Genomic DNA, 22,233 nt, shown 5'->3' with positions numbered 1-22,233 from the left:
TTTTTTATTTAGTAATAGTGACATTATAGAGGGGCGACACATCTTAATCTCAATCCTAGATGCTGGAAAAATCTAACGCTAGCGAATCACTCTACGCAAAATATTTTACTTTTCAAGCCAAGCCACCCGAAATATTTTTGTATGCTCAGATCACTTCCTATCCATAGATTTCATCAATGCTTCCTGAAAAAGCAGAGGATAAGTTTAATTCTAATTGTGGAGTGAGGCGATCACATCAAAGAAAACTGTATTTATGATTTTTCTGCTAATTCTAGTACGAATATCATAATTCCGAACACTTTGATATTCAAAAATACATTTGGAATAAAACATATTTAAAGTTTAACGATAGAAAAGGAAGGGGAAGGGGAAATGTGGGACTCAGCACTTCTTTACCTAATATCATCAGCGGGTATTTATTTGCATCACGTTCCAATGCATTGTTCTGCAAAAAATTAACACTCTAAGACTTCATTTACTCCCCTGGCGATAAAAGGGAAAGAAGTGCCGAAGCCGACATTCCCCCTAATTAAAAAATATCCAATGTTTCATTCATCCTGAATTCTCAAAACTATATTCAATACACATGCAGATCGCTCTACCTGTAGGATGTGAAAATATCTTGGGTTGTCAGAGGATATGGTCGAAGAAATGGAAGGGAAACTCTCTTTACTCCAATGGCATTTCTCATGGCCGTGTGCTGTGTGTGTGTTGAAAAGCAAAACATCTTCCTTCTTTCACTTTTTATGCGTAAAAACCGTCGTCCAGAAATAGCGAAATGATAATGCATTTGGTCGTAGAAAAAAATCGTTCTATTCACGACGGATGACCCCATTGTTAACGATTTATGAGAGGGAAAGCGAATACGAGCTTATCTGTAATGTAGCATATAGTAACTTGCCATCTCTTTTGTTCTTTCAGTCCTCCTGGTAGCAGTTAGTGGGACACCACACTCGACATAGGAATTGCCGACGAGAGCTCCTTAACTCTTTACTCCTATGGAGAAATCTCATATGTGGCGCCTTGTTGCCAGTTTTCCCAGACTTTTCGATTCATTGAGTGTGTGATAATATTTTTTGCATTCCTTTGCTTAATGCCTTTGATTTATTAATCGAATAATTCAATGAAATAATTAAATAAATGTTGTCATGTTACTTTTACATGTAACATTTGTATGCTCATCAGTACATAGTGGCTTAATCCAAGGTTAGTTGTGTACTAGGATTTAATATTTTTCTTTCAATCTGGCATTGCTGGTACTGGTATAATTGAAAACAAGAATCGTACAGTACTATCCTAATATTTTGGTCATGTGAATCAAATGAAAACTTTACCGTTTTATTGAAGAACGTTAATTTAATTTTTTTACTAAAGATTGCTACTGTGTTACCTGACTTATAACGAATATACGTTGTATACGAGTACCCCGAATACAACGTATGACTCGTCTACTTTTGCATAGCATTTGCAATGTAAAATTAGACGAACGGGGTACTCGTATACAACGTATATTCGTTATAAGTCAGGTAACACAGTAGTATTGAAAAGCCAAACGCAACGGATTATAATTATGTTATGCATGCACAGCTTATTTGACACATGATCTTTATTAGCATATATGTATTTATAGGCTTAGCTTATTAGTGGATTTATGAATTTAAGAAATAAACATCAGTAGAAATACATCAAAAAGTATTTGAAATTATATATTGCACACAAGAGGGTGTCAATGAAGTCAGATTTTAGTTTTGTTATGATAGTTAATATTTTTGGGCTATTTAACATGACTTACAAATAATACACGCAGTCGTGACTCGAAAATTATTAAAATTCCAACAGTCGCGCTGGTGCACTTGATGAACGTGCAAAAAGAAGATAGTACCGTAATTTGGGGGGTAAATTGTGTCAAAAACACACAATTTTTAGTTCCGTTCCTTATCAAATTCACATTTTAGCGAGGAAATTAGTTTTAAGCATGCGAATAATTATTCATAAATAATATATTTACGACTGTTGAAGGGATGGTTGATTTAAATCAAAATTTCATTTTACTAAAAATCTATAAAAACTGGACATTTCAATGGTTCCATATGAGGGGTGACTTTGGGCCAAAACAATACATTTCAAAATAAATGCAAAATAAAATACATAAATCTCAAAATAAGCAAATGCAATGTAACTATGAGGAGTTCATTTGGAAATGATCATAATGTCAATCGAATATATGAATAAGAATCACGTTTAATCCATGTCTATCCACATAATAGTGTGTTCAAATAGGGGAAATGACGGCTTCGACATGACAGACTATTTTCGGCAACACAAATTGAAACACTATTTTCACTGGATTTTCTTACGAAAACACTTCGCTGAATGCATGCAAACGATTTTTTATGCTTTCAGCTTCAATTTGACTATATTTTTACCACTGAGAAAAAGCAATCTAGCAAGGTTTTCTTGAAATGCAACACACGAACTACAAATTGTAGCTGATTTCGAGTTGCCGATAATAGAACAGCAGATTTACATGCAGTTCAAATGGAACGGTTGCCGAAGAAAACTGGTTGCCGACAATACTCGCTCTCACTAGAGAAGATTGGAGCTTTGTAAAAGCGTTTCAAAACAGTTTTTGACAATTCTTTCGACTGAAATTGTTAGAGCAGCTGGCAGCAAAAGATTGTAAACAAACCAATACTGCATATGTGTGCGTTCCTTAGAGAAAAAGGCTATAGAAAGAAGGTCGCTGCTTAGGTTGCCGAGAATACGTAAATTCCCCTATGTGATTACCAATGGAAAATTTTAAACAACGCTTTTCAAAGGTATTTATGGCACTTAACTTTAGAACACTATTTAAACAAAACAACATGATAATTTTATATACGCTTTACCTCAGGAGTGCAAGCAACATGATTAAGTCATCATTTTCTATATATTCCAGATATTTTCAAAACTAAACATGTTTAATTTTTGGCCCAATGTCACCCCCACTTACGATTTATGATAAAATCACGTATTACGGCAGGTTTTACGTGTCAAAAATTCTGAGACTCCTCTTTGGCACAAACCTGCAGACAGATCTTTTGAACTATATCATTTTGTCCGCGCATGGACTTTAAACTTTTACGTTGCATTTTCGTTGTTGTGTAGTTGACTTGAACAAAAAAAATACACCATTTGCTTGACCATGAATGGTAAAATGGCGGAGGCATCGAACCTTATTATTATCATACAGAGTCAGAACAGCAAGTTGCATAGTTGTATATACATACATAGTTGTTACACAAACACATTTGCAATCACCATATTTTAAAACGAGACATTTCACCAACATCCCATCAAATATGTGTATAATTGGTTCAAACAAATTATGATACTACTAGTGATTTTATGCAAAGTAATACCCTATTCACGTATTCAAACAAAACCGCTAGAACTACGTCAATAATGATTGTTTTGGCCAAACATTGAAAAAAAAAAAGAAAATTTAATTTTTGCATGTTCAGACAATTAGGAGCGTACTGTAAGAATGATGTTGTAACGGTAATTATACCAATTTATACAAGATTTAAAATCATCATGTGCACTGCGAAATGAAAATGGAAAGGAATAGCAAAAATAACATGAAAAGCATGAACTCAGTTTCAGATGAAACCATTTGCTCTGAGTTACCTATCTGTTCTGTGACAAAACCCTTCTTCTGAGGATGTTATCTTTGCTATCAAATTCGTTCGAAGCATTTACCTTTGAGCGACAGATGACGCCTGTCTCATAGCGTTCGTATGAGAAAATTGAAGAGTTACCAGTCTTCTTGATTTGTTGTCTTCGCCTTTACTCACAAAGCGAAGGCCATCCAAGCAAATCAACACCATCATCGGATAGGGGAAACTTCTACCTACACGATGATGGTGTTGGTTTGTGTGGGCGGCCTTCGATTTGTGAGGAATGGACTTTGGAACGGCTATTGTTGATCCAGAAATGTAAACAAAGATTCAGCTTGATAATCAGCTGTTTAAACGTTATCTGTAACAAGCAGGGGTGTTCCAGAGTCGTGCTTAGACATTCTGGGACTCCCTATATGTCCGAAATCTGAAAAAAAATTGACCAAGTGATTAAAAGCAAAATCAAGCAATGATTTCAATAATCCTTCCCATTCCTATAGAAAACCCAGCGCCCACCACATTGAATTCAATTACCAGCACTTAGTGCGGCAAACAAAGTAATCTCGCACTATTTGCTTCCTTCATCCGATTGAACGAACGTTACCCAAAAATGCCACCGCCACGGACTGAAGTATTCTCCAAAATCATCCGACGCTGAATCAGCTCGAACGAACGTCACTCGATTGCATCCACGCAGGTCGCCATGTGTGACAATGACGTCAAATCCAAAAAGGACCCGCTGCCGCTTCCCTTCTACGTCACATCCAACCCGGTTGTCGTTTTTGATTATTCATCCTGCTGATGCACCGAGTGTGGTCCTGAATGTGGTCATTTCCGTCGTCGTCGTCAACGTTACGAACAACAACAGCCTGAAAGTGGCTCGAAATGAAATGCTGCTTTGGACATTCCCGGCCAGCAGTAGTGCTGCTGCCATCGATTGCAACCGAACTCATGGCACATTGAACGAATAGTTCCATGGTGCCTTGAAACGCCCCTGGCGATGGTGCTGATGCTGCTGATGATGATTTGCCTCCCGGGCAAATGGGGCAATATGTGTGCATATACTGACACGTTTACTCACTTGCTCTTGCCATCATCGTCCGGCAACAAACGGTCAAATGCAATGACACCGGTTCAATATGTGAGCACTCACCAGCTCCGGCGAACCGGACTCCAATCGGATAGAACACATTAGTCCCTTCTCCCTTTACCACCTGAATGTCACTTCTTTTGGAATTCCTTCCCACGACGACGACGACGACTACAACGATGCTAATATTATAATTTATCTCTAAATTTCAATTTGCCCCAGCGATCGTTGTCGATCCTTTCAGGCGCTCCATGTCCCTGCCAGCCAACGTGGAATGCGAATAGAACACGACACATTGTATCACATTTCATAAAATCCGGAGGACGCAGCAAGACAATTTCAGCAGGGTGGGGGATGCCGTTTCCGCTTCCACCGCTCGTCTCCCGTTCCGGTCTTCCGGGGGGCCTTGGCGGCAGATCCCCCATCATCGGAGTAAGATATCTAATTTAGATTTAATGTTTATTACGTTAAATACGGTGTGCGTGATTAGGGTGCTTTGTTGTGGTGAAAGTAATGAGAATTTGCTATATAGCTGCTGTTGTGAGTGCTCTCTGCTAACCTGTCAGTTTGTGTCAGCCCAGTCAACTCCGAATGCTGTTATACAGGAGCGACGGGGAAGTGGGGGAGTGTCGGTGGGAGCAAATGACGATTGTAAATGCTTTCCGAGGAGTGCTTGGCCGGGTTTTGATGGTTGTGTATGATATTGTTTCAATAATTACACAACTTTACACGCACTTTGGGATTTGTTGGATTCGAGCGAACGGTGTTTTGCGAATGTAAACGCGGGAATGGGGCTTTCGTGGAAGTACAGTTGCGTATTGAGGTTGCGGCGGATTATAACTGTTTTATCAATAATAACCATTGAGATTGGACCGATTAGTGTGATTAGTTATTGGAATGTTTTATAATCAAATGGTCATGTACCGTAAACAAAGCTAACTTGAAGGTTTGAAAAAAAAATAACATCGCAAGTTTCGGTTATATAAAAGGTTGTCTAATTTTTTTTCTCTGTTTATTTTCAGGTATGTAGGACAGGTTTATGTACAACCAATCAAGAATGGAAGGCTCTAATTAACCAGGTGATTGACGTTGAAGCTGTAACCTTCAACGGCTCTATTTATTATAATATATGCTTTCGATATGACACTGTAGGTTGTGTCGATTATTGTAATTTTCATAACTGAAGGCTTTGTGCTGCTTCTGACAGTACCCATCACCAGAGAGCGAGCAACTTTCAAATATATGTACTGGTGGAAAACGCTCTTGTATTATTTCTATATATTTATTTATTTGTCGTCAATCAGTGTAGACCGTTTTACAATAGTTCTGTTGCCTTACATGCTATTTAAATTCAAACGTTTTATTTGAAATTGTCAATAAATGTAAATTACATATACAAATATCTAAGAAATAAAAATTGTTTAAACTTAACCTAGCCTAGCAGCTAGTGTTCTCCTTACTGTATCTTTAGACATCGTTAGATCTATACGCTCACAATAATTATTATAAACTCTCATCATTCTGTTGATTGGTCCATTTTTACCATAATTCGTTCTGTGAGGTGACAGTTGAAATACATTTCGAGTTCTTAACATGCGTGATGGTACGTAAAAATTTAAGCTTGCTAATATTTTTTCTGAATTTACGCGTTGTGAGATAATATCATTAACAAAGGAAATCATGGAAATTTCTCTTCGTTTCTTAAGTGTTTCAATGTTTATCAACATGCAACGGGACTCATAAGAAGGAAGGGGAAAAGAGGTCCAACCTAGTTTCCTAAGAGCAAATAACAAAAACTGTTTTTGAACTGATTCTATACGATTTATATAAGTTTCATGGTATGGAGCCCAAACCACACTGCAATATTCGAGAATTGATCTCACGTAAGCTATATACAGTGTTTTGATGGAATATGGGTCTTTAAAATGATAGCTAAATCTTTTTATGAATCCCAACATATTATTTGCTTTGTGAATTGTGGTATTCACATGATCTGCAAATGTCAACTTCGAGTCTAAAATTACTCCTAAGTCCCTAATTTTATCGCACCTTACAACCAGCTGGTTTCCTAGAGTACATGTAAAATCTAGAGTAGTGTGTTTTCTGGAATAAGATATAATATTGCATTTTTTAACATTAATGTCCAACAGACTTTTAACGCACCAATTGTAGAAAACATCAATTTCATTTTGAAAATGTAGCAAATCAGAATTGTCAAAGATTTCCATGAACAGTTTCATATCGTCAGCAAATATGAGCACATTTAAACGATTCAACACAAACTTCACGTCATCCACAAATAAAATAAATAATAATGGACCTAAATGAGATCCCTGTGGAACTCCCGAGGTAACATTAACTGGCGAAGATATTTTTCCTTTAAAGCGGACCATCTGTGTTCTTTCTGTCAAGTATGATCCAATCCATTTTAAAAGTGTACTTGTTATACCTAAACGTTTTAATTTAAAAAGAAGTAAGGGAGTGTCTACTCTGTCAAAGGCCTTACTAAAATCAGTGTATAAGGTTTCAACCGTATTGCCTCTATGCATTGCTTCAATAGAACAGTTTACAAATTCCAAAAGATTAGTAGACGTTGACCGACCTTTAAAAAAACCATGTTGATTATTTGAAATGCGATGCTTAACCTGGTTAAATATCTTCTGGTTAACAATTGCTTCATTTTAGGAATACATGACATAATTGCAATACCTCTATAGTTTTTAATGTCAGACCGTTTGCCAGATTTAAATATTGGGACTAAAAATGATTTCTTCCAAATTTTTGGAAAATCACCTGTTTTGAGAGATAAATTGTAAAGCCAAAACAATGGTTTAACAAAACTAGTTGCTAATTTTTTCAATAAAAATGGAGGTATTTCATCAGGACCAGGTCCTTTGCCGGCATCGAGACTTTCAAGAGTCATAAAAATTTCTTGAACAGTGATATTATTAACTAATACGTCATTTTCCCCTTCATGTAGGTAATAAAAATAGGTCAAATTTAGAGCATTACTGGATTTCTTATATATGTTTTGGAAAAAGCGAGCAAATTGGTTACAAATATCCTCACTACCAGTGCTATCAAACTCTTCAAACTGCATGCGTGATGGGAATGTACATGACTTCATTTTTTCGTTCGCGAAGTTAAAGAACATTTTGGGATCAGATTTTATATTGTTCTCTACTCTTGAATTGTAATTCGCATATGCTGACGATATTTCTGCCTCAAGTTCTCTGCAAATAACAACGTATTTTTCTAAATTTTGCGCTTTTTTAACCTTTTTATACAACTTGTGTGCTTTTTGCTTCCTGTTTTTAATATTTTTGATTTCTTGTGTATACCACACAGGATATTTGGTGCTGTTCACTATTCTCTTTAGTCTTTTAGGAACGAATTCTTCAATAATATTGTATAAGTTAGTATAAAATATGTCAACAGCCTTGTCCATGTTATTTTCATCTTTTAAAAGGTTTTGCCAATTTATGTTATTCAGTCTGCTGGGAAATTCAGGAACAATTGCATTTTTAAAATCATAAACTAATTCAAAATCAACAACGCTTGGGCGTGACCTATGCGAGTCTGTGAACACTGAGTATTCAATAGCTGGAACTGCTGCTTCTACAATACAAAAATCTTCTGTACAATTAGTAAACATAAAATCCAAATAGGAATTGAACTGGTTACGAACATGATTAATTTGATGAAGTCTTAAGTGGCTGCTTTTATCAAAGATGAATTGCAAAGTATCGTTTTCACCTACAATTGGTAACAACAGAGAATCATTATCACTATCCTGAATAAAATTAATAGTATTCTGGTTAAAATCTCCATAAATATGAATTTTGGTTCTTGGATCTTCTCTTTGAATTTTCAGTTCTGCAATAGTGAAAAGCTTTTCGTAAGCTGGTTTTTTGGAAATGTGTGGAGGAAAGTAGACAGAAGCGAAAAGATGTTCTTCACCATTTATTAAAATGTTAACCCACACATCTTCAAATTCTGTATGTTTTTCACTAGCAATTTGTTCAGCTTGAAATGTAGCATTCACAGCGATAAGTACACCACCACCTGATTTTTTACCTGATAATGATAAATCGCGGTCACATCGAAACACACTGAATTTACTACCAAAGACCTCTTTGCTATTAATACTTTCAGACCAACTAGTTTCTGTTCCAATTATTATATCATATGTGCAGCCGCTTATTTTATTTTGAATTTCATTTATTTTATACGCACTACGCATACGGTTAAAATTTTGGCAATAGGCTGTAGTTTCATTTAAAAAAGAGCTACTTGATAAACTAGCGACATGGTCACTTACGTCGTGCTGGTCAGGGGGTGAAGTTGCTGCATACTGCCCGACATCCCTCAAGTTATGTGAGATGCCATGATCCTCAGGCTCAGCTGTGTTGTCATATTCTACCTCAGATGAGTGCGTCAGTTGCGCCGAAAACACGCATGTCTACATGTGCACGACTGACACGATGTACACACATAGTTTTTTCTACCGAGCTCGGCTGTGCAAATCTCGGCAAAAAAAGTTTTACTGAGATCTCAGCAAACATTTCATTTGTTTGCTGAGATTCAGCTACGCATTATCCGAGACTCAGCAATCAAATGTCACTTTTGCTGAGATCTCAGAGACACTTTTTTTTGCCGAGATTTGCACAGCCGAGCTCGGTAGAAAAAACTAAGTGTGTAGAGGAAGAATTCCCCGGAGCCATACCATGTGAATTTGGAAGACCGCTTACTGGGTATGGGTTTATAGTTTCCCCTTTTTCAAACTGCATCGTAGGTTGATAATTAACCGGCGCGGCGGTCTGTAGAAGACTTTTTTTGCTGCTAAAAGAAGCTCTCGATCAGGTGGAAGAAAACGGGGGTTGCCATGATTTCTGATGTGGAACTGATAGGAACTGTTGTTTTTGCTATTGCTGTTAATGTTGTCCTGGTCGTTATGTCGATTTATGCTCCGATGGCCTAAAATGTTGCTGTGATTGGTACTGTAACCGTTGTTTACATATATAATATCGCTATTACTATTACTCATCATTAGAAGCAATACTTGAACAGAAATTTGCGATTAGTGAAAAGTAGCATTGAATTAGCAGTACCCTATGATCACACAGAGCACCTGCACCAATGCGTTGCTATTCGGGCTGTGTTTGACAACTTTAGCCATTGCTATTTTAGTTAGCAACTTTTTTGACCAGTGCCGATTGTAAATTTACGTTTTCGGCTTTCGCACCGATGGTTGCTAAACTTATCATCGAACATCGAACTGAAATTGATCACAGAATTTCGTGACTGTTTTTTTTTTTTTTGACAATATTGATATACCTAACCACGAAGACTGAAGATTGAAGGTTAACATCCAACTACAGACCCAGGTACTCAAGAAATGGGCCTTCGGAAGATGTAATGCTACATGAATTAATTTGAATCTGGGACCAGTATACGCACACTGGCGGTCACAAAACTGTCCTCTGGGAGATCCGGAACATCCATAAAAGTGGTCAATTCGTCATCTTATAAAAGTTGCGCCCCAAAATGCATAAAGGCATTTTCGTATGCCCATCTGGATTACTAGATTACATATTTTAGCTTGTGAATCTATCAAGCCCGGTTGGTCGAATTTAATACGGTAGATCTATTAATATCATAAAAAAAATTAATACCTTTAAGAAGTTCTGATAGATAAAAATATGGGGAAGTTAAAAGATCTTTAAGAGTAAGTTTCGACAGCTCGAGGGCAATCTAATAGATTTCAGCAAAATTTACATCAGCGAAGATTAAGAGCTTCAGAGCGGTTCCATTAAATTCAGGAAAATTTAAGCTTAAAGACCTATGAGTAAGTTACGTGAACTTCGGGTAGGTTCTGAAAATGTCAGGGCAGTTCCATGAATATCCGGAAAACTGTGAGAACTTAAGGGACGTTCCTAAAACGTTAGGTTCGTTTCGAGAACTTTATGGCATTTTCATTTATTTCAGTAAAATAGAGAAAACCATCAAGAAGTTCCGAAAATTTAAGGATAGTAAAAAAAACTTCAGGGAATGAACTTAAAAACATTAAGAAAACCACACAGAAGATCCATGTTTAGAGGGAAATTTAAAGATCTTCTGGGCAGTTCCGTTAATTTCTGAACAATTCCAGGAACATCATCAGGAAAGTTTCATATGTAAACTGCGGGAACAAAAGGAAAGTTCCGCAAAATTTCTGGAATTTTTTGAGAACTTCAGGAAAACTTCAGGATTTTTAAAGTGATTCCAAAAGCTTCAGCAAACTGCAGGAACTTTTAAGGGGGTAGTACACTTTGAACGTCCAAAAAGTAAGGCAGTTTCGATAATTTTTTTAAGCAATAAAACACTCAGGGAGGGCAAATATGTTATAACCCATTTATTAGTCATCCTTCGAACTACAATTTATATGAAGAGCTTTGAGTGGGTTGGTTTATTTCCTTTAAATTCCGTTATAATTGCTTATGTTTTGACAGATACGCGTATTTCGTCTACTTCTTGCAGACTTCATCAGTGCCAAGTACTCAATACCACTCTATTTGTATTTTTTTGAACGGTGCACCAGGTCGCGCGGGCGTCCTCGCGCGGAAGTTGGAAAACGGTGTGGGAAAATACTCCTTTCCATGTAATCCTGGAACATAAATCGAACAAAAATCCTGATTAGTAATGAAATTTGGGTTAGAAATACGTATTCCGATTTTTTTATATTAATTTTTTCAAAAGTTGTGGCCTTAGGAAAAAAAAGGCATTTTTTTCACCCTAAAAATGCTTACAAAATCGTGGATTAAAAATCCATTTTTGACAAAATCGAAAATCTGGATACGTATTTCTAAGCAGAATTTAATTATGAACAAGAAAACCTAGGCGATATCCAAATTTGATGATAACTGGTTAGAGTTATTTCCCACGCCAGTTTGAAAAACCCCGTTTCGAGATAAACGCGTTTAAAGATAAAATTGCTCTCTCAGCGCGCCGGTACATGTTTTAGGAAATCGCTTCGTAAATCGGCAAGGAATATTCTGGCGGACTTGGAGTCTTTTCTAAATTAATGTATACATCCCAAGGAACATTTTAAGCCAAAAAAAATGCATTTTTTTTTTGAAAAATCTAAGTGTACTCCCCCCTTAAGAAAATTTGAGAAATTCAGGGATATTCAGAAAGCTTTAGAGAAGTCAAAATAATTTCAGATATTTTGAAATAACTTGAGGAGAATTGACATTTTAAAGAACTTCCAAGTACCTCAAAGAAGTTAAACTGGAAAGCTTTAGGGAATTTCAGGGATATTAACGGTACTTCCAATTACTTCATAACTTCGAGAAATTCAAGAAATTCCAGAATTTCAGGGAAGTTCGAGGATTTGTATGCGTAAGTTCCAATTAATTCCGGTCAATTCAATAAAATTCAGAAAAGCTTCGAGAATTTTTTTACAGTTCTATTTAGTTCAGGGTAGTACAAAAAAAAAATAAATAAACTTGTTTCATGAAAATTGAAGAATGTTTAAGAAGCTCCAAGAATCTCATGGAATTTCCGAAACTTCATCAAAGTACCAAGCCCTTTATTTAAATTTCAGAAACATAAGAAATCTTACATGAGCACGAGGAAAATACCATGTGTTTTTCACGTGTACCATGTGTTTTTCACGTGGACCACCGGTTGGAAAAGAGGGGTCTAGAATAAGATAAACACGCAGCAACATTATATTCCGGAATGCTATACTGAGTTTCGCGTTATTTTCCATACATTTTCCGATACAAAATCCCACATTTTCCCACAAATCCAGAACATACCCCAATTCACTCAAATTGTGCACCGTTGTTGGGGATCTCAATACGCATCGAATGAGCAGTGGGTTGTGATCCACCATGTAAACTTGACCCATCCTGCTGCACATCGTTCTTAGTCGAAACACGTTTACTAAGTGGAATTAAATGGTAAACAATCACAATTTTCGTTGCCCTTCAGGTTTTTTTTTTCGCTGGACCCAGTAAAAATTAGAAATACTCAGAGGGAGAGATGAGCGGGGAGAATGTTTTGAGCCAAATGAACTGTCAAAATCTGAGCCAATCGAACATTCCAATTAGATTTTTTTCAAGGATTTCTTATTCTTACTAGAATAAATTTGAGAGTATTGCAATCGAACAGAAATTCAATCACCTTTATGTTTTGTGTGCTTCTCAAATTCAAATACACACTTAAAAAAATTCATATAAATTTAGATTATCTGTGACTGACATATACGAGCGTCAATTTTGACATAAAATTTAGTCATAATAGACGCAAAGTTCAGCTCAATCAAACGTTCTTTTCGTCGAGTAACGATTTTTTAGTCTAAGAGCACTTAATTTTACATGACATGTTTGTTTACGTCTCATGCTTTATGTCAAAGATGGACTCCGTCACATGTAAAATTAGGTATTTCTAAGTGTGTAGTTTTTGGAATCAAAAACAATATTCTAACTCTATTGATTAATTGATCTTCGTTGGTTAATGAATGGCACCAAGAAATGTGCAAAATATTGCGATGCAATCAATTATTATTTTGCACGTAAATCGAATCAAAAATACAAGTCATTTGAAATGCTAGCTTCTAGCAAGGGTTGCAAGATAATTGAGGAACAAATCCCTGCTGCCGAATTGTATTTTGTTTTCTCCGCCTATCTCTCCCTCTGAGTATTTAGAGATGAACTAGCCTTAGACTAAAAATCTCTTTAATAAAGCTTTAAAAAAAACCCTCTGAGTATTTCTAGTAAAAATATAAATTTACCGTTTTGAATGTAGTGCTTCAAAAGAGTATGATATCGTTCAATTGGTGGGATTATTTTTAATGCATGAGTCTACTTTGATCAACAGCGCGCTAAAATAAATCATTACTCTTTAGAACTTGAATATCAAACAATTCATTGATTAAATTGAGAATTGATAAACGAAAAGCTTGTATTCACCGGCAAAGTATCCTTACCGTTCGCCTTGAAGCCCGTAAGTGGATGAAATCCTTATAAATGTATTTAAACCACTCAACCCCGCGAGTAATGAGGTTATGTTACTGTTCAAATTCACAAAAGCTTCTTTTTAAAACGGCCCATACATCAAGTGGAATTACCTCCAATAAACGCCAACCATCATCACTGTCGTTCCGCGCCATTTCAATCTCATTCTTCCCCAGCCCGGGAGTTACACTGAAGAAAACCAATTTACCAAATTGATAAGACAATCTAGTCAAGTGATTCTTCGCCCTTCTGTTCTCTCCAGCGCAGCAACCATGAAACTGCTGCATGCCATCGCCCATCGGAAGTCGTCTTACTACCATCAAGCCCGTCTCGGAAGTCTCTGAAATCTCCCTATCGGAACGGAAAAAATAACCATATAACGTCAACCATGCGCTTTCAGAAAACGAAAACGATAATAAAAAAAGCAAAATTATCAACTCTTGATAAATTGAATGTTGAAAACAGTTAATTGTTTTCATTCCCGCGGTCTTTCGTTGGCTCTACGGAGCCAAGCGGGGAAGTTTTTCGCTTCGTCATTCCATCAGAACGGAAGTCCTACGCTCCCGCCGTCCGTCTCAGCTAGTTTCGCCAGGGCGAAAAATGGGAAAAACATTAGCAAAAGCTTTACAGCTTCACTTTGGTTCCGCTTTCGTTGGGAAAATTTTTTGACGTCTTTTCTCACGGCCGTCGACGTCGTTGTCACCACTTTCACCACGGACTAATAGTGGCAGCCGCGGCGGTCGGTGCGGTGAGTTGACGATGCCAAGAAGGGCACGAGATTTTGACAGTTTTCCTGTTTGGAGCACAGCGATGAAAAATTCAAATTGCATGTTTTCAAACAATGTCCCGCATGGATGGGAAAATTGATTTTTTGTTACTGCTGGGCAGAATGCAACATTTTGAAGACATTTAATTTTATGCATCTTGCTATGCCATTCTTTGCTGTTCGGCTTTGGCTCCCCGTGCACCAGCAGCAGACGGGACTGATAACGATGGCAAAGATGATGATGAGCAATCTCCGTCTTTTAGTGAGTTTTGCCCACCATCATCCCCTGGCATTCCGCATCTTTTGTTCGCCACCAGTTCCGGCAGTGCTTTGTCACTTTGGTTTGGCTAAAAGACTGTAAAATGTGAGAACATGGTGGGAAGTAACCGAATAAAAAAAATGACGTTAAACCACCTACGAGGGTGACTTGAGCATTTCAAGCTGAACATTGCATTAGGTCTTAAGTAACATTGACAGATTCTCTTAGTCGACTTTTATCTAGCATATACTACGACAAACACAATAAGAAACGGTTATGTGCTCAAGTTATTAACGAAAGAGAATCGATCAATGTTGCTTCGGACCTAATGCAATGTTCAGCTTGATTTACCAACCTCGAAATTTTTGAGGTCATGTTCTTTGCATTCATGAAAAGAATATGAACTTCGCTTAAAAGACCTTCGACGGAACATGCAATTTTTCTCCTTCCAGAAGAGGACGACGCTGCACGTCTACCATTAGACATGCATAACATCTTCCCGACACGGCCTGGGGACGCTCCTGCGACTGTGCCTGAAGGAAGAGGAAGCACTTTCTTACATGTGGCAGACGTTGCATATCTTGCAGGCGTATGTTTCTGTTGCTACCGTTGGTTGATGGCCCTCGGGACAGGCACGAAACCCATCCATATACACAACATGCATTATGCATTTTCCTCGTCGCTCCACCATCGCTCTAAATCAACTCAATTTACCCCGCCGCCTTCCATAGAATTTTTACATTGCAGATGTCCTACACCAGACGCAAGCGCTCGCCTGGTTTAAAGTGACACCTTCTCGCATAGGGGGAGGTGGCGAGGGAAAAGCCTTTCCCTGACGCCATACCCTACTGAGAATGATGCATAGTGATACCAAGTGGAGTAAAGAGTAAGCAAAAATCTCATCTCCGTTGTCCTCTAGTCCTGAGAATAGCAACCTACCAGCGCAAACCAGGAAGTTTGCAGTCGTTGTCTTCGTCGTCGTTGTCGTTGTCGCTGTTGTTGTTGCTGCCTGTCAGATGATGTGATGATTATGATGATGAAGCAATGAAAATTCAAAAACGGAAAATGAGTGTCGTGCTTTGCTGTTGATGGTGATGCATTATCATTGGGTTACGTTGGGGATTTTTCTCCAGGCGGAAAAAAGTGATGTTGATTTCATGCGAACAGCAGGCAGACTGGCTTTGGGCAACGGCTGACTGTTGAAGGGAGGGTGTGCATGGTACTATGATGTGTTATGCTTAAAATAATAAGGGTTTAAAGGGTGGGTACAAGTCCAGGGCAGTGTCTAGAGCGGGGACAGTAGACTTTGATGGGATATTCAAGGAGTTTTCGGAGCAGATTCTAAATCATCATTTGAAAAGCAAACAGTAGACGACGCACAATTAGGGTAGACCAGGGGACAAATGCTAAATTAACTACTAAACTAGCACTGTGGCTTGTCAAATTTATGAATTAACTCTTATGTGCGTAACGATTTTTCCACCCGTAAAAGGATGACGGAGTACCCGGGTACCCAAGCTTATGCGAAGCTCAGACAATAAGATAGAACCAAACAATGTTCTGCAACGCTGTAGGTTTAGATAAGAACTAAAATATGGCCTACATAAAATTTGGAATAGACCGCCCATTGTCCCCAGAATAGGTTCCGGAAGCCTCGGGGAATGGTCAAACTCTGATTTTAACGTAAACCTCACAGTTCGAAAAAGTAGTGTAAATTTCTGTTTGATATGATGCACATAAAAGGAGCGTCACATATCATCTAAGTTTACATTATAAATCGTGTACTGTTCTGAGACATTTCATGAAACGTTGTAAATATTGTATACAAAGGCCCATATTTGTAAAAAATATTGTTTACAAGTTGCTCGTTTGCGTGAAATGAAACACAAGTTTACGAGAATTAATGGTTACATCACAATTATTATTCAGAATTTTTTGCTGTGTAGTCATGCGGCATTTAAAAATTTTCTAGAATTTCACGGTCATGTCATTAGTGACCATGTGAACTGACAAGAGTAACAAAGGCCATCCGATGGCCCTAAAACAGAAATCAGTCATGTGACACATCAATTTTTTTATAATTTCATAGACTATTCTTTAGAGACCATACCAGCTAAGTAGAATGACAATGGTTCCAAAAGTCCCCGGGGCAGTGGCCAATTTCTGATTGCAACATAATCTAGTCATGCGGTATGTCAAAATTTTTGAGAATGTCGTCATTAGAGATCATGTCAAATGACAAAAGTGACAAAGGCCACCGATAGCCTTGGAACAAGTTCCGGACGCCTCGTGGTCAATCTCTAATTTTAACAAAAACTACTCATATGGCATATCAAAATTTTCTGAATTTCATGGACATGACCCTGGAACAGTTTCCGGAAGCCCCGGGGAAGTGACCAGTCTCTTATTGCAACATAAAACATAGACTATTCTTTGGAGACCATACCAACTAAGCAGATTGACAATGGCCACGTGATGACTCCGGAACAAGTTCCAGAAGCCCCCAGGGAAGTGGCCGATTTATGATTGCAACCAGTCTTGTAAGCGGTCATGGTAGTCGACACATTTTCTGTGATAATCGACTGCCTTTACTTCTGACACTTGCAAAACAAGCTATCAAATTACAGTACCAAACTAAAATGTCATATGACAGGCTCTGTCATACGACACTATCGCCGAAGATCGTCACGAATGTATGTATTTTAGTTTTTCTCATAATAAGAGCTACTGATGTTGTGCTTGTGTGAATTCTGAAAATAGCAAGCAACGATGTCCTAGTAATAACAATTCTGATCAGAAATGTTTCAATTTACACCAAATCGAGGAATAAGAACGAAATCACACATGTCATATGATAGTTATTTGATAATTTTCTTTCTACTTGAATATTGTCCTACCGTGTAAAAGAGACAACAGTAGGGCATGTGAGTACGAATATAAACAAGCTGTCGTGCACGACAACCAAGCAACTGTAGCAAAAAAATGTCAACAGTTTCAACTCCTGATTGCAGCATAAACTAATAATGCGACATTTGAAAATGTTTAGAATGTCATGGACATGTCATTAGATACCATGTCAACTAACAAGAGTGGTAGCCCATGGCCATGGAACAGGATTAGGAACCCCCAAGGGAGAGGCCAATCTCTGATTTTAACATAAACTAGTCATGTAGCATATCCAAATTTTCATGATTTCGTGCACATGTCATAAGAGCCCATGACCCCAGAACAGGTTCCAGAAGCCCCCGGGGAAGCTGCTGATTTCTGATTGCAACATAAACTAGTCATAGTCTTTTCAAAATTTTCATAATGTAATGAACATATCATTAGAGACCATACTGACCGACAAGAGTGACAAAAGCCGGAACAGATTCTGGAAGCCCCGGGGAAGTGGTGAATCTCAGCACCACAATTTTCACCCGAATTTACAAGCATGAGCTGCTCAAGTTTCAAATAAGCCATTAATATTCGTTTTCTACGAAAAATTTCAAGTTTCGACAAAAGAATTGAATTTCAAATTTTCTCTAATAAATTTATATTCTACGATTTTTGTTAGCCATTTCAAAATTTCTGCTTATGAGTTTTAAAAAAATATTTATTATTAATGGCCATCAAATTATGAAAATTTTGATATGCCTGGTTTCATTTGAAATCATAGATTGGCTACATCCTCCGGTGCTTCCGCGACCTGTTCCAGGGACGTTGGGTGGTCATTGTCACTAGTGTCAATTGGCATGGCCTATAGTGAATTGTCCATAAATTTCTGAAAATTTTGATATGCCGCATGACTAGTTTTTGATGAAATTTGAGGATGGTCATTTCCTCCAGAGCTTCCGGAATCTGTTCCAGGGACATTGGATAGTCTTTGTCACTCTTGTCAATTAGCATGGTCACTGATGACATTTCCATATTATTCTGAAAATTTTAATACGCCGCATGACCAGCTTTTGTTGAAATTAGAGCTTGGCCATATCCTTCAGGGCTTCCGGAACCTGTTCCAGAGACATTGGGTCATTGTAAATCATGTCAATTGGCATGACCATAACATTTTGAATTTTTTTATATGCCACATACCTAGCTTCTGCTGAAACTAGAGGAACCTGTTCCACGGACATTGGGTGGCCATTATCATTTTTTCAATTGGCATGGTCTATAATGAATTGTCAATGAATTTCTGAAAATTTTGATGTACCGCACGTCCGGTTTTGTTGAAATCAGAGATCGGCCACTTCTACCATTTACATTTGGAAGCTGTTCCAAGGACATAGGGTGGCTATTGTCACTCTTGTCATTTGGTATAGCCTCTAATGACATGTCCATCAAAATTCTGAAAATTTTGATATGTTGCATGGCTAGTTTTTGTTGAAATTAGAGGATGGCCACTTCCTCCGAGGCTTCCGGAATCGGTATCAGGGACATTGGGTGGCCATTGACAATCTAGTCAATTAGCATGGTATCTAATGGCATGGTCATCAATTTATAAAATTTTTGATGAGCTGCACGTCTGGCGCTGTTGAAATCAAAGAATGGCTACTTCCTTCGAGGTTTCCGGAACCTGTTCCAGGGACTTTGGGTGATCCATTCTAGAATCTTTCAGTACTTATCTAAACCTACAACTTTGCAGAGAAAACCAAAATCTAATTGTCTGAGCTTCGTAAAAAGCCTTTAAGGGGCACAAAATAGTACATGGCCCCTGATTAGCCTCTCCTTCACCCACATGTTTTAAAATTTCAAAAAATCGTTTGTGTTAGCATTTTACAAGATGTCAGAAAGCTGCATAGCGATAAACATCACGTACCTGATTTTATTTCAATTCCAATATCAAAATGGGTATCCGGGTACCCCATAGTCAGCAATATAAGGGTTAAACACGGGAAAGCTATGAAACATCGCATCAGGCGTTTTGCCCCGAGGAGCTTTTTGGGCTGTTTTCTCCTATACAAAGTACCCCGTTGTCAAGCAGGTTCAACCACCCAAATTTGGGTAGAATCCACCCAGATCGGTTAAAACTGATCCTACCCAAAAATGGGTAAACTATGTTGGGAGTAACAAGTTGACAAATTGACAACATCAACATTAATCCGATCGACTTTGTTCATTGGTCAACTTGTCACCCCGAACTTAGTTTACCCATTTTGAGTAGGTTCAGTTTTTTCCGATCTGGATGCATTCTACCCAAATTTGGGTAGTTTTGAAATAGCGTGTAGGAAAAAAAATTAAACAGCCAAAAATGACCCCTATGCACTAAAAAGGATAAGGAAGCCAAGAAAAACTTCCGTGGAATTCTGAAAACATTTCCTTACGTATCCAATAGACTTATCAAAGAAGTTGGGCAAAACTTACGGGATGTCGTAAAAACTTCTGGAGCATGAGCATGAGCACAAGAACATGATTGACCGCCCGAGGATGCAATTCTGTTATTGCCACATTAGCTGTAATTGCATAGAGAACCAATAAACGTTGCTTGGGACTAGCAATCATTCTCAATGTATCTCTATTTCAACCTTTTTTCCCTGCACCGTTCAGATTTATAAAATTGAGAATTTACATAAGTTCCTGAAAAATAAGGAAAATCGTTTAACTTGAGAGTATGCCGATGCAGGATTCGATGAGCTGGTCATCCTGTTAACCGACGTTTCCAAAGGGATCGCGGCGGCTGTAAAAGTGCCGCTGCAATGAGATTGACAGTCGTCGACGCTGGTGGCTCGAGCTGTCAACGGAAGCGACAGGGAAACGGGGAAGAAAATTTATTTTTGATAAAAGGTTCGCATCGTGGTCGGCAGTAGGTATATTTTTTCTTATCGCTATAGTGAAAATTAAAGTTATTAAATACTTATAGATTGGATTACCAGATCACCATCGGTCGATGGTTGTTCCCTTAATTTTTGCAAACAAGTACCACTATGTCAGTAACAATAAGAGTTTTTTTTTCACAGATGGGTCAACTATAAACTCTTACACTGGATTTGGAGTATTCAACGAATTTCATAGCGCCTCATATCAACTGCGAAAACCCTGTTCCGTTTACGTTGCGGAACTAGCAGCCATATTCTACGCAGTAGAGCAAATTGCCTCACTACCATCTGATCACTATTTTATTTCTACAGATAGCCTTAGCTCGTTGGAGACTATTCGATCAATGAGGCCGATGAAGCACTCCTCGTATTTCCTGACCGAAATCCGAGCTAAATTGAGTACTTTATCTAACTGCTCCTATACTATCACCTTAGTTTGGGTCCCATCTCATTGCTCAATTCCGGGTAATGAGAAAGCGGACTCATTGGCCAGGGTGGGCGCTATGGAAGGCCATTGCAGAATTTTTCTCAATTACCCGTCAGCAAGTCCTCACCAACTGACAACAAAAATGGAATGAGAGCGATCTGGGAAGATGGTTACATTCTATTTTCCCACAGGTATCGAACAAGCCGTGGTTCAAAGAATTGGACATGAGCCGTGACTTAATACGTGTCATGTCAAGGCTCATGTCCAATCACTACTCGTTAGACTCGCATTTCTTCCGAATCTGGATCGCAGGCAGCAATTTGTGCGCTTGTGGTAGTGGCTTTCACGATATCGACCATGTGCTTTGGTCATGCACCCTCCATTGTGTTACTAGATCCGAGTTATCCGTATTCCTCAGGGCCCGAGGAAAACAACCTATGCGGCCCGTTAGAGACATCTTGGCGAGCCGAGATCTCGACTATTTAAATTTAATTTATGTGTTTTTAAAACGGATAGATCTGAGGATTTAGTAGTTAGTGTCATCTGCTGTTCCCCCAAGCTGTTAGCTTCCCATCGGTGTACCCCCATGTTTGTCATTTTCATCAGTTGGTCACTTAGTTTGAGATCAAGAGCACATTGCTCGAAAAAACCTTGTGTTCCCAAACCCTACCCTGCCATCCATTTGTTACAATTTGTTACCCCTAACCTCGAGATAGTCACGAGTAATCTGCCCCCGCTTTACTAACGTTAGTTTTAAGAAATTTTGTAATCTAAACAATGAATATCGGCTCCGCAAAGCTACGGCAAATGAGCCTGGAAAAATAAACGCATTATAAACAAAAAAAAATACTTATATTAGGTAGTGCTAGTTCCAAATATTTGCATTACCAGCTAGTGAAGGAGGATCTACAAGCTAACCTAAAACTAAAACTGCAGGAAGAGGTCACGCTGCTAAGAATCTCCAAATTTTGAAGTTTTGTTCGCGCAGGTGGGAGGAAAAGCCGGAGAATACCGAACGTTAAAGCAAAACCGAAGTTTCGCTTTCAAAAAGGTATTCTCTGGCCTTTCCCCCACCTGTGCGAACAGAGTAGTTCTTTGTAGTTTGGGAATCTTCATAATAGTTTGGGGTACGTTGTAGAGCTTCAAACAATATAGTAAAACTTCAGGATAGTTCGCATAACTTCAGGGAGCATTGTAAAAGTTCAGGAAACATTTCAGAAGTCCAGGAAATTTTG

The 22,233-nt window shown here is 38.2% G+C and overlaps 2 protein-coding genes across 4 annotated transcripts in view; one reads left to right on the top strand and one right to left on the bottom strand.

The window, feature by feature from the left end:
- The window catches only part of LOC135707339 (uncharacterized), a 386,083-nt gene that overhangs the window by 55,130 nt on the left and 308,720 nt on the right, over nucleotides 1–22,233 (bottom strand). The window lies entirely within an intron of this gene.
- LOC135707343 (matrix metalloproteinase-2-like) overlaps nucleotides 1–22,233 on the top strand; it is a 961,657-nt gene that overhangs the window by 794,837 nt on the left and 144,587 nt on the right. The window contains exon 5 of one of the 3 annotated variants that reach the window (XR_010518221.1): nucleotides 5,772–5,851. The exons of the other annotated variants lie outside the window; for them this stretch is intronic. The gene's annotated coding sequence lies outside the window, so the exon portion shown is untranslated. Of the gene's footprint in view, nucleotides 1–5,771; nucleotides 5,852–22,233 lie in introns of those variants that run through there. 3 annotated transcript variants of the gene reach the window in all.

The sequence above is a fragment of the Ochlerotatus camptorhynchus genome, unplaced genomic scaffold (genome assembly GCF_037179485.1).
Source record: "Ochlerotatus camptorhynchus isolate MF236.1 unplaced genomic scaffold, CSIRO-AGI_Acam_v1.1 ptg000308l, whole genome shotgun sequence".
Taxonomy (NCBI): Eukaryota; Metazoa; Arthropoda; class Insecta; order Diptera; family Culicidae; genus Ochlerotatus; species Ochlerotatus camptorhynchus.
Note: the sequence above shows the minus strand (reverse complement) of the source record. Positions and strands in the feature narration are given on the sequence as shown.